This window comes from Cricetulus griseus, chromosome 2, assembly GCF_003668045.3.
Source record: "Cricetulus griseus strain 17A/GY chromosome 2, alternate assembly CriGri-PICRH-1.0, whole genome shotgun sequence".
Classification (NCBI taxonomy): Eukaryota; Metazoa; Chordata; class Mammalia; order Rodentia; family Cricetidae; genus Cricetulus; species Cricetulus griseus.
In genome coordinates this window covers 205199464-205215056 of record NC_048595.1, presented here as the reverse complement: position 1 = coordinate 205215056, position 15593 = coordinate 205199464, and positions in this window count along the sequence as shown.

Below are 15593 nucleotides of genomic sequence, written 5' to 3'. Positions count from 1 at the left end.
AGCAATGCAAAACAGATTGTCAGCCTCAGTAATGACGTCTTCTTGAGCCTGAAACAGAGATAGAGATCTACCTCCTTGAGTTGTAGTGTGCAGGAAGCCTCCATCCCAGAGCTCAGCCACTACGAGTAAAGCCTCAGGGCTTTGGAAAGCTTGTCCCAGAAGTTTGCAGGCTGAGCTGCATTATTTTAGCAGTCTACATTGGACCAGCAGGCCTGAGAGTGCCAGAGTTCTGAAGGGCTTGGGTCTGAAAAACAGGTGCCAGTTGCTAAGAATGACAAGGAGCAGGGCAGGAGAGATGGCTCAGAGGTTAAGAACATTTGTTGCTCTTCCAGAGGACCAGGGTTCGATACTCAGTGCCCATATGACAGCTCACAACTGTCTGACTCCATTCGCAGAAAATCCAGTATACCCTTCTAGCCTCCACAGGCACCAGGAACATATGTGGTATACAGACATACATTCAGGCAAAACACCAATGCACATATAGTAAAATAAAGGTTATAAATAAAAAGAATTAAAAAAGAATGAATTAGAGGGCCTGTCATTGCCTCCTACCTCAAGTAGAGTTTAAATCCAGTGTATAGGGTGAACATGTGGCTCAGTGGGTCTTGGGTCCATCCCCTTGAAAAATAGGGCACCAGGGTAACTGTTTCCAGGATAGAAGAGGAGTGACAGTCTTGGAGCTTCCACTGACCTAGACAGTTTGTGTAGCCAGAAGTAGTCAAAATGGGACATTGTGAAGTTCTTGTAAGACATCTGTCGGGTGACTCAGGCATCCAGCATGGGGCTGGCATTTCTGGCCAGTGGCCCACAGTGGGCAGGCAAGCTGATGCAGGAGGGCAGCTGCACCCACTCACACAGGGAGCACAATGTCAGGGGGAATTCTATAGGTTTCTATCTTCCCTCAGAGACTGCCCTGAGAACTTCAGCTGCAGAGCTCAAGATCTCTGTGATGGTAAAGGTACACATGCAGAGCTCTGACTCATGGAGACGCAGCTCCGAGTTCTGCTTCTTTGGATAATTTTGCATAACTGAGAAAGTGAACTTTCCCTGGAACTGTAATTTCCTGATTGTCCGAGGGAGAGGATGGCAGCTGTGTGAATTGACTAGGGTACTTAAAGTATACTGTAAGGCTTTGAAATGTCATCTCACACTCTCCTTTCAGAAAGTTAGAGGTGTTAAATGGCCTGTCCTAGTTCAACCAACGGCAGAGCCAGGGTCCTGGTATGCGTGCTTGCTTTGGCTCTCTGCAAGCAGGTGAGAAGCTGGGAACTGGCTCTGTTCCATCTGGGAATTCCTCAGCCAGGTGGGTCTGGTCTCCAAGCCTGACTTGAATGTGTGCACCAGGCCCAGAGGAACTAACAACACAGGGGTGAGTCACCCTGGCTCATTGCAGCAGGAGACCCCTCCTCCCTGCTACTTGGGCCAAGGCCTGGTTGCCCAGCAACGAGACATAATATATATAAATAAAATGCAGCTTCTTGCTTCAGGAGGGAGGCCTGATGTCTTCTTGCTTCTCCTGTCCATTTGCACTCCCCCTCCCCACGAGTTTGCCCAGGTTCATTGAGTCGATGCTCAAAGTCCTCACTACAACAAGCAGTGGTGGACTCCTAATTGTGGGTGCTGGGTTCTGTGGGTGCCCAATTAGATAAAGTTGCCTCAGGGTGGTGCAGAAGGGGTTGGGCTTGGCAGGCACACTGGACTTTACTGCCTGGGTGACTGGGTGAGGGCGGTTTGGCTGGACATGAGTGCCTGACCCTGAATCAGAAGGGCAGGAGCTGCCCCAGGCTTCTGCAGGGAAGTAGTATCCATTTCCCAGACATGGGTGGGACTTATGCTACTGTGGAAGTACCTGACAGCAGGGACAGCCTGAACTGGCACCCGCACTTGTCACTGATGACTCATTTTATTTAGATGCAGAACACCTGGTAATGCAGATCCCTGAGTGGGCAGCACCTGAAAGTTAGTGCCCCAGTCAGATATGCACATGGACACAACCATTAGTTTAGGAGCCTCTCTGGGGTGGCACCAAACTTGGGGAAATACAAATACAGATACATCTCCATCTCCATCTCCCCACCTCTTTCTCTTTTACACACACACACACACACACACACACACACACACACACCACTTCATTAATCTTTACAATGGCTGTAACATTTTTTGCGGGGGGGTCAACTTTACTGTGGTTTAGTTTATACCTTGGAGATTGTTTCAGGTGCACAAATTTGACATCACACTCTTTGAGACACAGAGCATTGCTACTTTCACCGAGTTTCCCTCATTGCCCTTCCTAGACAACCCACTAGTGGCCTCTAGATAGGTCTTGTTCTTAGAAGAATTTAATGTAAATGAAATCATACATGGTGTAATGTTTTATCTGCTTTCTTTCACTTAGCACAATGCATTTGTTGGCTTAATTTTTAAAATTACATTTAGCTTATTTGTGTGTGTGTGTGTGTGTGTGTGTGTGTGTGTGTGTGTGTGTGTCCATGTATGCTCCAGGTCAGAGGATGACTTTCAGAAGTCAGTCTCTTCCTCCCCCAGTTGGATACCTAGGATTGAACTCAGGTCCTCAGACTGGGAAGCAAACACCTTTATCCACTGAGTCATCTCATCACCAGCCACATTGTGTTTCAACTCTATTCACATTCTCATTGACTTTCTCCTTTCTTTGTTAATCCACTTGTGAATATTCAAGTTGCTTTGAGATATATTAGCAGGATGGAACACACAGATACAAATCTTTGGACATAGCTTCATTTCTCCCTTGGAAACACCTATGACAGGAAAATCTGGCTCATTAAATGGGTATATTGTAATCCCTATTCCATAGACAAATGGCACAATCTCAGAGAGGCTAAGCAGCTCCCAGAAATTCAAAGCCATCACTGACTTCTTCACCAGGAGTTCACCCCACCAATATAATAAGACATTGTGTGTGAAAGGCTCTTTTTTTGCTAAATAATTACTACACATAGGCTGAATTCACGTTTGCAGTTTGCATACTCTGACTGTTCTTGAGTACAAGTTGCAATCACAGCAAGTACATATGCTGAGGACAATTGTGAAGGTAACTAGTGAAAGCTTGAGCTGGAGGTCTACAGGAGCTGGAGTTTTTTAGTTCGTTTTGTAAAGACGGCATTTGATAGTTATATTCTTTTGTTAGTAAGAGTGTCTTTGTCTGGTTTTGCATTGCTATAACAAAATATCTAAGGCTGGGTAATTTATAAAGTATATAAATTTATGGGCTGGAGAGATAGCTCAGCCGTTAAAGGCTAGGCTCACAACCAAAAATATAAGAATATAAATTTATTTGACTCAAAGTTTGGAATCTAGGAAGCCTTAAAGCATGCATGCTGCCAATGTTTGGTTGGTGAGGGTCTTCTTTTTGTATTATAATAAGTACCATGCTAACTCTAGTCTCCCTATATACAGTTCATGTGTTTGTGACTGTGGAGGCCAGAGGTCAACTTTGGGTGTCTTCTTTAGTTGTTTCTCCACTTCAAACAAAACTAAACATGTATTTATTTATTTATTTATTTAGTGTGTGTGTGTGTGTGTGTGTGTGTGTACCTGCATAAGTTTATGTGCACCAAGTGAGTGCAAGAGCCAGTATAGAAGAGGGTGTTGGACACTCTGGAGTTATAGTGCCTCTGAAGCACCGTGCAGGTGCTGGAGACCAAACCTGGGACCTCTGGAAGAGCAGAAGTCTGAGCCCTGCTTTTGTTTGTTTGTTTGTTTGTTTGTTTTTTGGTCGAGGTCTCAGGTAGCCCAGGTTGGCCTAAAAGTTAATGTTTAGCTGAGACTAACCTTAAATGTCTCCTTTTCCTGCCTTCACCTCTTAAGTGCTGGAATTATAGGCACAAGCCACCACACCTGGTTTATGTGCTGCTGGGAATAGAACCCAGGACTTTGCAGATGTTAGCAAGCATACTATCAACCGAGCTACATCCCCCAGCCTACTATCATTGTTTTAATGTTGCACATGTTCCAGACTTGACTAAAAACAGTTCCATTTCATAATATTTTAGCAAGCCCCTGACTTCTGAGCATTTCCTTTCTCTTGGCTCTACTAGGTTCTAAGGTTGTGTTCTTTTGTGCCACTGTTGGTTCTTTTTTTAGGGGAAATGACATTCAGAAAACAAGGTAGGGTGCTAGATGAACTTGATACCAAGACATCATAGCTTCTAGACCACCTCAGTTTGCAGGTTTTTAAGAGCCAGCCACGAGCCTGGGCTTCTGAGCTATGAGCTCAGGTACATCAACATTCCAATGAAGGAACCGGCTTCCCTTTCGGCAGCCATTACGGCCGAACATGTGCTTCTATGACCTTGATCTAGACACTAGAAAGTCAGATGCCTGTCTCGTGACAGGGAACCAATCAGAGGTTAGCTGGTGGCGCTATGCTTTACGACCTTAGATGTGCTTTACGGACAAGCGCACAGCAATGACGTAGAGAGCATAGCAACCACCCTGGGAGGGCCTATGGACCATAACAACCAGTTGACCAATCAACACAGGGCAAGCCCTCCAAGCCTGGAGGCACACCAATCGTGAGCCTGTGCGTAAGCCTGTGCGTACCCCCTAGACACTCCCCTTACGCTGCCCTATAAGATCTTTTGGGAGCCCGTTGGAGCTGTCTTTTGCTAGCCGTCCACCATGGCGGGTGGGTGAAAGACCCGAGCTAACATAGGGTTAGTTCGTTAAATTACAATAAAGCCTCGTGCAGTTTGCAGCAAGCTCTCGAATCCGCCTGGTGATTGGGGTGACCGCGAACCTGGCCTGAGACCCCGGATACTTGAGTTTTCGGGGGTCTAACACCATCAACAGGGAATCAGTAGTGCACCAAGCTCCTACATGTGTAGACATCTCTGGTGGTTTGGAAGAAAATGGCTCCCAAAGAGAGCAGCACTATTAGGAAGTGTAGTCTTGTTGGAGGAAGTGTGTCACTGTGAGGATGGGCTTTGAGGTCTCTTTTGCTCAAGTTTCCCTCAGTGTGACTTTCTGTTGCCTGCAAGATGTAGGACTCTCAGCTCCTCCAGCACCATGTCTGCCTGCATGCTATCATGCTTCCTACCATGATGATAATGGACTGAACCTCTGAAACTGTAAGGGAACCTGATCAATTAATGTTTTCCAGATAAGAGTTGCTGTAGTCATTGTGTCTCTTCACAGCAATAGTAGCCCTAACTAAGTCAACATCTTTCAGCTTTTGTCTTAGCTTGAGCTATTTCCATAACAAAGGACTTGGATGCTGCCTTTGTGGTGGGGGTGGAGTAGGGAAGGCATGGAGTGGAAGGGTGATCTCCAGGGCTCTGTGGTAGACCTGTGTCTCCCATGGAAACAGAAAGCTTCAGAGCTATTTCCTGGCATGGAACATCTGCTATTTTCAAGGCTACTTGGTTGGCTGGCTTATGAACCAAGAACTAGGGTGACTAGTGTGTGAGAGAGGGACTTAACTTGCAGGGCCATAGGCAGAGTCTGTCTTCCTGAGTAGAACTCTGTTGTTTAGTCTGACCTAATGATTTCTGCTCTGAAGGAGCTGCTGGAGCAGGGCCCTCTAGGCTCCTTGTCACTAGAGGCTTTTCCTTTCTTACCCAGATGGTCTCTACCACAGTCCTGAGGATAGGATGAACATTGCCTCTTTAGGAAGCCTATGTGTTTTTCTCTAGAACCATTGGGCCTATAGACAGCAGGCAGATAGTTTATGACGGAGCCAAGAGAACTACAGTCTTTGGAAGGGCACTGAGCAGCTCCTGCAGTACAGCCGGACTGGGTATTTGGTGGTCCTGTTGTCTCTCAAGACACACTGTCCTATTCAACCTCAGTTAGGCTGGCCTGGGATAGAGGACCAGTTTCACACTAGTGACTCAACTTTCAGGCATGATCCTGGAAGGATCTGCATTATGTTGGGTTGAGGGGGGATAAAGAACCTTTAGGAGGAAGGCATTAGGTTTGTCAACTAGACACAAACTAGGATCTGAGAAGACTCTCAATGAGGAATTATCTATACTGGGTTGGCCTTGGACATGGCTATGGAGGATTGTCTTACAGTTCATTGATATGAGATCCAGCCTACCTCAAGCAGTACTCTGGGCAGGGGTTTCTGAGCTTTCTAAGAGTGGAGTGAGAAAACTGAACACAAGCAAGCAAGCGAATGAACATTCATATTTCTCTGCTTTTTGTTTGTCTGTTTTTTGTTTTGTTTTGAGACATGGTTTCTCTGTGTAGCCCTCACCATCCTGGGACTCATTCTGTAGACCAGGCTGGCCTCAAACTCAGAGATTCACCCATCTCCGCCTCACTGGTGCTGTGATTAGAGGTGTGCACCACCACCACCATGGGGCTCATTTTTCTGCTCCTAACTGTGGAAATGATGTGACTAGCTGTTTGAAGTTTCTGCCTTGACTTCTCCAGAATGGTGGATTACAAACTGGAAGTGTGAGATGAAATAAACCCCTTTATCCTCTAAGTTGTTTTTTGTCAAGGAATTTAATCACAGCCAACGGACCTGAAATTAGGCCAGAAGGTGACTCATTCTTCCCTTGTCTCTGTCTGTGTGACTTTCCATGATGGGGTGAGGAGAGGGCCAAGGGTCCTGCAAGTCCAAAGAGGCTGGAGATGCTTAGAGTGGGGTGGGGGCCTAGTGTTTTTAATGATCTTGGGGATGAAGCCCCAGTGCTGGGAGCAGTTGGAGATGACAAGATGGAGGAACACTCCAGGACATTAGACAATGAATGTGCATCCTGAAATGAGGGCATCTCCCAGGCGGGTTCTACAGTCCCAAGGTCTTCTGGCTGTTCCAATAGTGTCTCTGGCGCCTAGTATGGCCACCAACCTTTCTCTGACTCCTTTGCCTATGAGACTAACTCTGCTGATCATCTTCTTAGGTGGTCAGGAAACTTGTGACAAGTACTTTGTGACTGTGGTCAACTGAAGAAGGTATGGAAGAAGCAGAGAAGGAGGAAGAATAGGGAGTGTGCTGGCTAGTGTTATGTCAGGTTACATAAACAGGAGTCATTGGAGAGGTGGGAACCTTCAACTGAGAAAACACCTCCATGCGATCCATCTGTAGGCAAGCTTGTAGGTCATTTATTTAATTAGTGATTGATGTGGGAGGGCCCAGCCTATTGTGGGCAGAGCCTGTCTCTAGGCCGGTAGTCCTTAGGACTATATGACAGTAGGCTGAAGTGGGTGTCTGGGGTTGTGCGGCTGTCAAGGCCATGCTGATCGGAGTGGCATGTACTCTCACCCAGGACTATGGTGTCCTCCAGGCCAGGGCTGCTGCTGGGGACATGTCTGGGTCTGTGGCCCTACAGCAGCTAGGGTTTAAGTTGGTGTCAGTGGCCCCTGTTACCACTGAGGGCCGTGAAGATGGCCAGGGTCTGGTCAGCCACCTGAGACCATGTTGATGTCTAAGAGCCATGCTGCCACCAGAGCCATACTGATCTGAGTAGCCTGTGCTGCCATGGTGACATCCAGAGCCAAACTGCTGCTCAGTGCCATGTCTGAGTTCATGGTCCTGCTACAGCTGGGGTCTATGATCATGTCCATGGCCCGTGTTAGCACAGGGTGTCATAGGAACCACATGTGTGGAAATTCAAGGGCTAAGCTGAGCCAGCCACTTCCTTCACTGGCTCTGGGATAGCTGGCCTTGCCCTTTGCTGGATACTGCAGCAAGCAAGAGAACTCCCCGCCCCAGTCCCCGGCCCCCAGTCCCTACTCGGGAAAGATGACCCCACCACTTACCATGGGCATGCAACTCACCTGGGCAGCACACTAGAGCTGACCCTGAAGGGACCAGCTCCCCATTTCGGCAGCCATAACAGCTTGTCTGACCTTGTCTTAGTCACTAAGGTCAGATACCTGCCCCTGTCGGCAGCCATAACAGCTGAACACCTGCTTGTCTGACCTTGTCCTAGTCACTTGAAAGTCAGATGCCTGCCTCATGTCAAAGAACCAATCAGAAGTTAGCTGGTGGTGCTATGCTTTACGGCTCTGGGTGTGCTTTAAGGACAAGTACACAGCAATGATGCGAAAAGCATAGCAACTACCCTGGGAGGGCCTATGGGCCATAACAACCAATTGGCCAATCAACACAGGGCAAGCCCCCTCCAAGCCTGGAGGCACACCAATCCTGAGCCTGTGCGTACCCCTAGACACTCCCCTTATGCTGCCCTACAGGATCTCTATGCAGCCGGTTCAAGCTGTTTTTGCTAGTCATCCGCCATGGCGGGTGGGTGAAAGACCCCAGCTAACATAGGGTTAGCTCGTTAAACAACAATAAAGCCTCGTGCAGTTTGCATCAAGCTTTGGAATCTGCCTGGTGATTGGGGTGACCACGGTCCTGGGCTGAGACCCCAGAGGCCTGAGCTTTCCGGGAGTCTTAACAACCCTATTGTTTGGGACACAGGTGATCTGACTGAGTTTGAGAGCAGGAGAGCTGCCCTGTCCCCCCTCATCTGCCATGTGGTGGCATGGGTGAGAGAAAGATGCCCTCCCCTTCCCTTCTCACCCACTGCCACCTGTGGCAAGTGAGAGAGGGGACCCTGCACCCTGCCTGGGCAAAACAGTAGAGCTGGCCATGGTGGTGTGAGTGTGGCTGAGCCGGATCTGAGGACCTGAGAGCAGGAGAACTGGCCCCACTCCTTGCTGCAGGCTGCACTGCATGAGCTAGATGAAGCAGTGTTAAGAGAACTTGCCAGGTAGTGACAACCAGGGAAAGCTGACTGACTAAACAACCTAGCTACCACCCAGGCCCAGAACCAGGGCTATGAATTAGCCCACCCCAACATCCACCACATACATGAACTGTTGGGGCATGTGAAGGGGCATAAACCTATATGTCCAAAGCTGCAGGATTTCTATGACACAGGACAACAACAAAATATCCAAGAGAGTCCCAGAGAGAGCCCATTATCGATAGTGTAGCAGAAGCCAGAGGCCTTGAACCAATGACTCATAGCAATGAACACTTAACAGGTAAAGATGAATGGACTAAAGGGTAAACTGTGTGACTCAACAGGCCAAACTACAGCTTCCATGACAAGATTCTTCTATTTATTTATTTATTTATTTATTTATGTTTGGTTTTTAGTTTTTCTTTTAAATTTTGTTTTATTTTTGGGGAGAAATACTGGGTCAAAGAAAAACCAAAACCCAGCAGAGCAAATTCCAAAACCTGTAATTTCATGGCTGATGTCAAAGGGCTTAGGTGGCTCTGCTTCTCCAGCTTTCCTTCCTGTAACATTCTTCTCTCTCTCAGGCTCATTTCACTGTGTGGCTGCAGCTTTCATTGGCAGAAATCCCATGACTCTGACACCTTGAACATCTTGGGCTCTCCAGTGCAATCCAGGCTTCACTTTTGCAGCTTTACAAAATGGCCTCTGAGGGCAGAGGCTAGCCTGCTATATGTTGCAGAGACTCACAGCTTAACCTCAGAGGAAGATTCCATGACACTAAAGCCAGAGCCATGTGACCAACACTGCCACATCTGGCTGCCTGCTGGCTTCCTTGTATCACACAGGAACTGAATTGCCCCCAACTACATCCCTGCCCCCAGCCAATTCCATTTCAGATCTGGTTGCTCCTTAATCTCCTTAGCTCTTTCAGCACAAGCCTTAGATCCAGCATTACATTTTTTATTTTTTTTCTCTGTAGCTTTGGAGGCTGTCCTGGAACTCACTCAGTAGACCAGGCTGGCCTCGAACTCACAGCCTGAACTGGCACCTGCACTTGTTACTGGTGACTCATTTTCTTTAGATGCAGATCCCTGGATGGGCAGCACCTGAAAGTTGTGCCCCAGTCAGATATGCACATGGACACAACCATTAGTTTAGGAGCCTCTCTGGGATGGCACCGAACTTGGGGAAATACAAATATAGATACATCTCCATCCCCATCATCCTTCCTTCCTTCCTTCCTTCCTTCCTTCCCTTTCCTTCCTTCCTTCCTTTCCTTCCTCTCTCTCTCTCTCTCTCTCTCTCTCTCTCTCTCTCTCTCTCTCTCTCTCTCTCACACACACACACACACACACACACACATTACTTCATTAATCTTTACAATGGCTGTAACTTTTTTGGGGGGGTCAACTTTATTTAGTGGTTTAGTTTATACCTTGGAGATTGTTTTAGGTGCACAAATTTGACTTCACACCCTTTGAGACACAGAGCATTACTACTTTCACCGAGTTTCCCTCATTGCCCTTCCTAGACAGCCCACTAGTGGCCTCTAGATAGGTCTTGTTCTTAGAAGAATTTAATGTAAATGAAATCATACATGGTGTAATGTTTTATCTGCTTTCTTTCACTTAGCACAATGCATTTGTTGGCTTAATTTTTAAAATTACATTTAGCTTATTTGTGTGTGTGTGTGTGTGTGTGTGTGTGTGTGTGTGTGTGTGTGCCTCCTGAGTGCTGGGATTAAAAGTATGTGCCATCACCCCCTGGCCAGCATTAAATTTTCTAATTCTCTTTTTCTCTTCAAACTGTACTTGTTCTTTTTCTTCTTCTGGTAGCAAACCATAAGATTGATTACTAATAACTTTGAAATAGGGTATATTAGGGTATCTTGAAATCTCTTCTGCCAAAGAAATTAGTCCATTATTTTCCAATTTAGTTTCAGGAAAAATCTTAGGACAAATGCAGAAATCAGCCACAATCTTTGCCAAAATGTAACAAGAATGGTCTCCACCCAGTTGTTAATACTGTTCTCCACTGACACCTTTGGAGCTGGGCTTCCAAGTTCCCCAAAGTCTTCCATATTCTTCCAAAAACCTGCATGGTCAGGCTTGTCACAGCAATACCCTGGTACCGACTTCATGTTAGTTTCTTTTCTGTGCTGTGATAAAACACTATGCCCAAGGAAACTTATAAATGAAGTGTTTAATTGGACATAGATTTTCAGAAGGTTGGAGTCCATGGTGATGAATGAAAGCTTAGCAGTAGGAGAAGTTGAGGGCTCACATCTCAAATAATGGGGGGAGGGAGGTGTCACATCTCAAAGAATAAGCAGGAGGCAGTGAGAACATTGGGGATAGCATAACTCCATTGAAACCCCAAAACCACCCTCAGTGACACACATACTTCAACAAGGCCACACCTTCTGAGCTTTTTCAAACAAACAGTTCCTCCAACTGGAGATCTAGTTTTCAAACACATGAGCCTACTGGGGTCATTCTCATTCAAACTACCGCAGAACCCAAGCACACCTAGCAAGCATTCTTGGTCAAGATGGTTTCAGTCTTTAATCTCTGACTCATCCCATAGGTGGTGACTCATGCCATTGGTTGGAGCTTGACTTCACAATCTTACAAAATTGGTTAATTGGCACAAAGAGGAAAAGAAGTTCCAGGAAATATGAGTCATTGCCAAGCTAAGTACCTTTGACAGAAAAAAAAAACCATAACTTTAATAGAAAATGACTTTCTCTAAAATTTCCCTCTTCTTTACAGTTTTTTCAAACATAGCATATGTTGATCATTTGAAGACTAGAATGAGTAAATAATTACTTTAAAAACATTAAGTTGTATGTTTATGGGTGTTTTGCCTGAATGTATGTCTGTGCATTCCTCGAATGTTTGGTGGAAGTGGAGGCCAGAAGAGGACTTCAGGCTCCCTGGAGCTGGGATCACACACGGTTGTGAGCTGCCATGTGGATACTGGGAGCTGAACCTTGAGTACTCTGGAAAAGTGGCCAGTTCTCTTAACCTCTAAGCTACCTCTCCAGCCCCAGAGTAAATTGTTGTTATGGTATGGTAAGTGATGGTCTAAGCATGGTTTAAAGTGAACTTGCCTTAACCTTAGAGTCATTGAGGAACCAGATCAGAGAGAGACCAGGGCCCCCAAAGCGTACCTGGTCTTTGGCAAGGATGAGACTTCCAAGAGACATAAGGACATTTTTGGCTTTTGGCTAACAAAGAAACTGGCTACTTTTCTTGAACTGTCTAAGTTGTCTAGCCAATGTCTACCTTTTCCTCTTTTTATGCCCTGCAAGAGTCGTTATAGAATGGCAGATGTGGCTTCTTCCAGATGAATTCAGGCTGTTTAGTGTAGCAAGTTTGGGGTATCCCTCTAGAGGGTGTATATAAACTGTCATATGTGGAGAGAAAAAGAAGTCCTTGCCTGGTGTCTGGAAAAAGATGTGAGAAGGAAGTAAAGGCAAGAGTTGTTAGCCTATGCGAGAGTCCGGAGAAGACAGAGGAGGAGGTGTGTCTGAATCAAGGCACACCAGAGCTTCTGCTTCTGCTGGATCCTTCTGGTTCTCTTGTTTTCCTCAGAGACTGTGCTCAACAGGAAACCAGAACTGGCACTTGGATAGTTAGTGGAGTGGCTAGAGTCACAGTGGGTGGTCCCTCTCAGATGGCTTCTAGAGAGACAGAGAGAAACAATTTAAATATTGATTTAAATTTAATTTACTTGATTATTTAAGTTATTTGATATTTTAGGTTAAAATAAGTGTGGGCAAGTCTCCCTCTAGGAAGCATTGTAGTCTTTTTGTTTAAAAATAAAACCCACTCTGCTATTATTTTGTGACAATAAAGCAGGTGCCAACTGCTCTGGGAATAATCATAATAGATTTGCTGTAGGTCATTTAACCATCACAGCCTGTGGGAGATCTGGTCAGTCTCCCCAAACCCAGCCTCTGCCCTTCCTATGACAGAATCTGAAGATCCTGTCTACTGGTGTACTTATCCCATACAACCCTTAGTAATGTGAACACAAGGCATAGTAATCTGATGGAGTTCTGTAACTAAGTGTCTTTGACAGAATATTATTTAGACAAGCATAGCCCAATTATAAAAACTGTTTTTAATTTTATTATTATTTAATAACACTGGGGGTCAAGTCCAGTACCTTGCAAAGGGCCTTATCAATCAAGCATACCCCCAGATTTATTAACCCTTTAAAAGCACAGTGGGGTGGTTTGAATGAAAATGTCTTCCATAGGCACTGGCATTTAAACATTTCGTTCCCAGTTATTGGTGGTGTTTGTGGGCCTTAGGAGATGTGGCCTTGCTGGGGGATGTGTGCCACTGGGAGAGGCTCTGAGAATTTAAAGACTCTGCAGTATGTGAATTTGTTGTGTCTGCTTCATGATTACAATTTAAGGTATGAGCTCCCAGTTGCTGGTCCAGCTACCATACCTTCCATGCTGCCATGCTTCCTGGAGTGATGGTGATAGACTCATCCCTTTGGAGCTGTAAGCCCAAATAAACTTTTCCTTTTGTAAGTTGCCTTGGTAATGGTATTTTATTTATTTATTTATTTATTTTTATTTTTTTGGTTTTTGGAGACAGGGTTTCTCTGTGTAGCTTTGGAGCCTATCCTGGCACTCGCTCTGGAGACCAGGCTGGCCTCGAACTCACAGAGATCCACCTGCCTCTGCCTCCGGAGTGCTGGGATTAAAGGCGTGCGCCACCAACGCCCAGTGGTAATGGTATTTTATCACAGTGATAGAAAAGTAACTAACCCAGGTGATTTCCTTTGCTTTGTAGCAAAAGAGGAAGTCAGAAAGAGATTCAGCACACAGCATTCTCTAGCTAGCTCGGGAAGAGAGAATGCAAGTGGTTTCATGGAGCCAAAAGCAATCCCAGGAAATGGGAGTCACAATCTAGAATCTAGAACCACAAAGAACTGAATCCTCTCAATAACATTGGTAAGGAATGAAGACTTTCTGCAGGGCTTTCAAATGAGAATTCAGTCCGGTTGGTCTCTTAATTGACCAGTTGGGACATTCCTGGTGGAAGTCTCTTACCTCAACCCTGTGAATTAATTTACAGGTGTTAAATGAAGTCATCAAGTCTGTTTTTCCTTTTTTTAAAAAATGTGATCTCTCTCTATGTAACTCTGGTTGGTTTGGAACTCTCCTTGAGTGGCTGGGATACAGGTATCTGACAGCACCTCTGGCAGTCTGTGGTAACTTGTCATGCAGCAACAGAAGACTCAGGTGTCATGCCTTTTGTCTGAAACCTTCCCCTACTTCTCCAGGCACACCTGTGACATCTTCCTTTCTACTGCTGTGTCATAGGCTACCTCTGTCACAGTTCAAGTCATCCTGTGTCATAATTATCTCATCTTTTCTTTTTCTTAGATTTATTTTTATGAGTATAGGTATTTGCCAGCATGCATGTCTGTGCACCACATTCGTACCTGGTACTCACAGAGATCAGAAGGAAGTGTGGCATTAACTAGGACTGTGGTTACAGGCAACTGTGAGCCACCATGTGGTTACTGGGAATTGATACTGGGTCCTCTTTAAGAGCAGCCAGCTCTTTTAACCCCTGAACCATCTCTCTAGCCCCAACAAATTTTGCATGTTTGAGACAGGATCTTACTATTCAATTCTGGCCAGCCTGGAACTTGTTACATACCATAGGTTAGCCTGCAATTCCGAAGGATCCTGCCACTTCAGCCTCTATGATGCTGGAGCTATAAGCATGAATCACCACACCTGAACTCAATTTGTAATCATACATATTAGAATAACCAAAGAACTCAAGATTTAATATCTAAGAGAAAACGTCACACACATATGTACACACACACACACACACACACACACACACACACACACACACCATCATCATCACCGTGGATTTGGGGGATCAAATTTAGGTTATCAGGCTGACACGACCTTTAACCGCTGAGCCATATTTCTGGTCCACAAAAAGACTTCCTTGGTTTTATGCATACATAAGTTGAAAAGCTGTACTTTTTAAGCAGATGGAATTAAACTGATTTTCTACTTAGCTCTACATATTTGGGGCAAACATCCTTGTTTTCCCGCGATTGATATCTCTGGAAGGAGACTCAGACATTTTAATATAAGTCAACCTTGGTTCCCTGGAGCCTGTGGTCAGGCCAGCTCCCTTGACAATTTGGGTCTCTTCTTAAATGTACCGGGGCTTTGTGTGTCAGCTACCACTGCTGTCATGTCAGATGTTGAAATGGAAACGTGATCTGCCGCAAACGGGAAAGGGGATCAGACTGTTGTGATAACCAAGGAGGAATGGTCCAGGAAATCGGAAGGGGTGCTGGAGGCGAGAGGAGATGGGGCAGAGAGGGTGTTTTGCGAGTCCTGTAAAAACCTCAGGGTGCAGGCTAATCTGTATTTTATCTCTTTGGCTAAGGGGCGCAAGGGAAGGATTAGGTAGGAGGGATTTCAATATCTTTTGGTCCGAGGGGGTGTGATTGATGTCAAGTCGTCTTCGGTAAACTGGAAAAATAATAACGTACTAGGCCAACAAGAAAACGCTTAAAATTTCGCTTGCGACCAAGATGGTGGTTTGAGGTCAGGGCAGTGATTTTTAAAGTCCTTTAAAAACTTGTGAAATCTGTAGACGCAGATGGTTGCCAGGACCGGGAGACAGTCACTGCCTCTCCGCGATACGGCTCTGTGCAGTCCGCGGGGGAAACCCGTTCTGCGCGACGCTGACGGTGGACACTTTGCGCACGCGCAGAACCCGGTGGCTCCGCTGCTGCGCGCGGACCCTGTCTGAAGCCTGGGAACGTCGCGTCGTCGGTGAGCCGGGCCTGAGTGGGCGGAGCCGGGTGTGCTGGGCCGAGTCGACACTGCGCAGGCGCCTG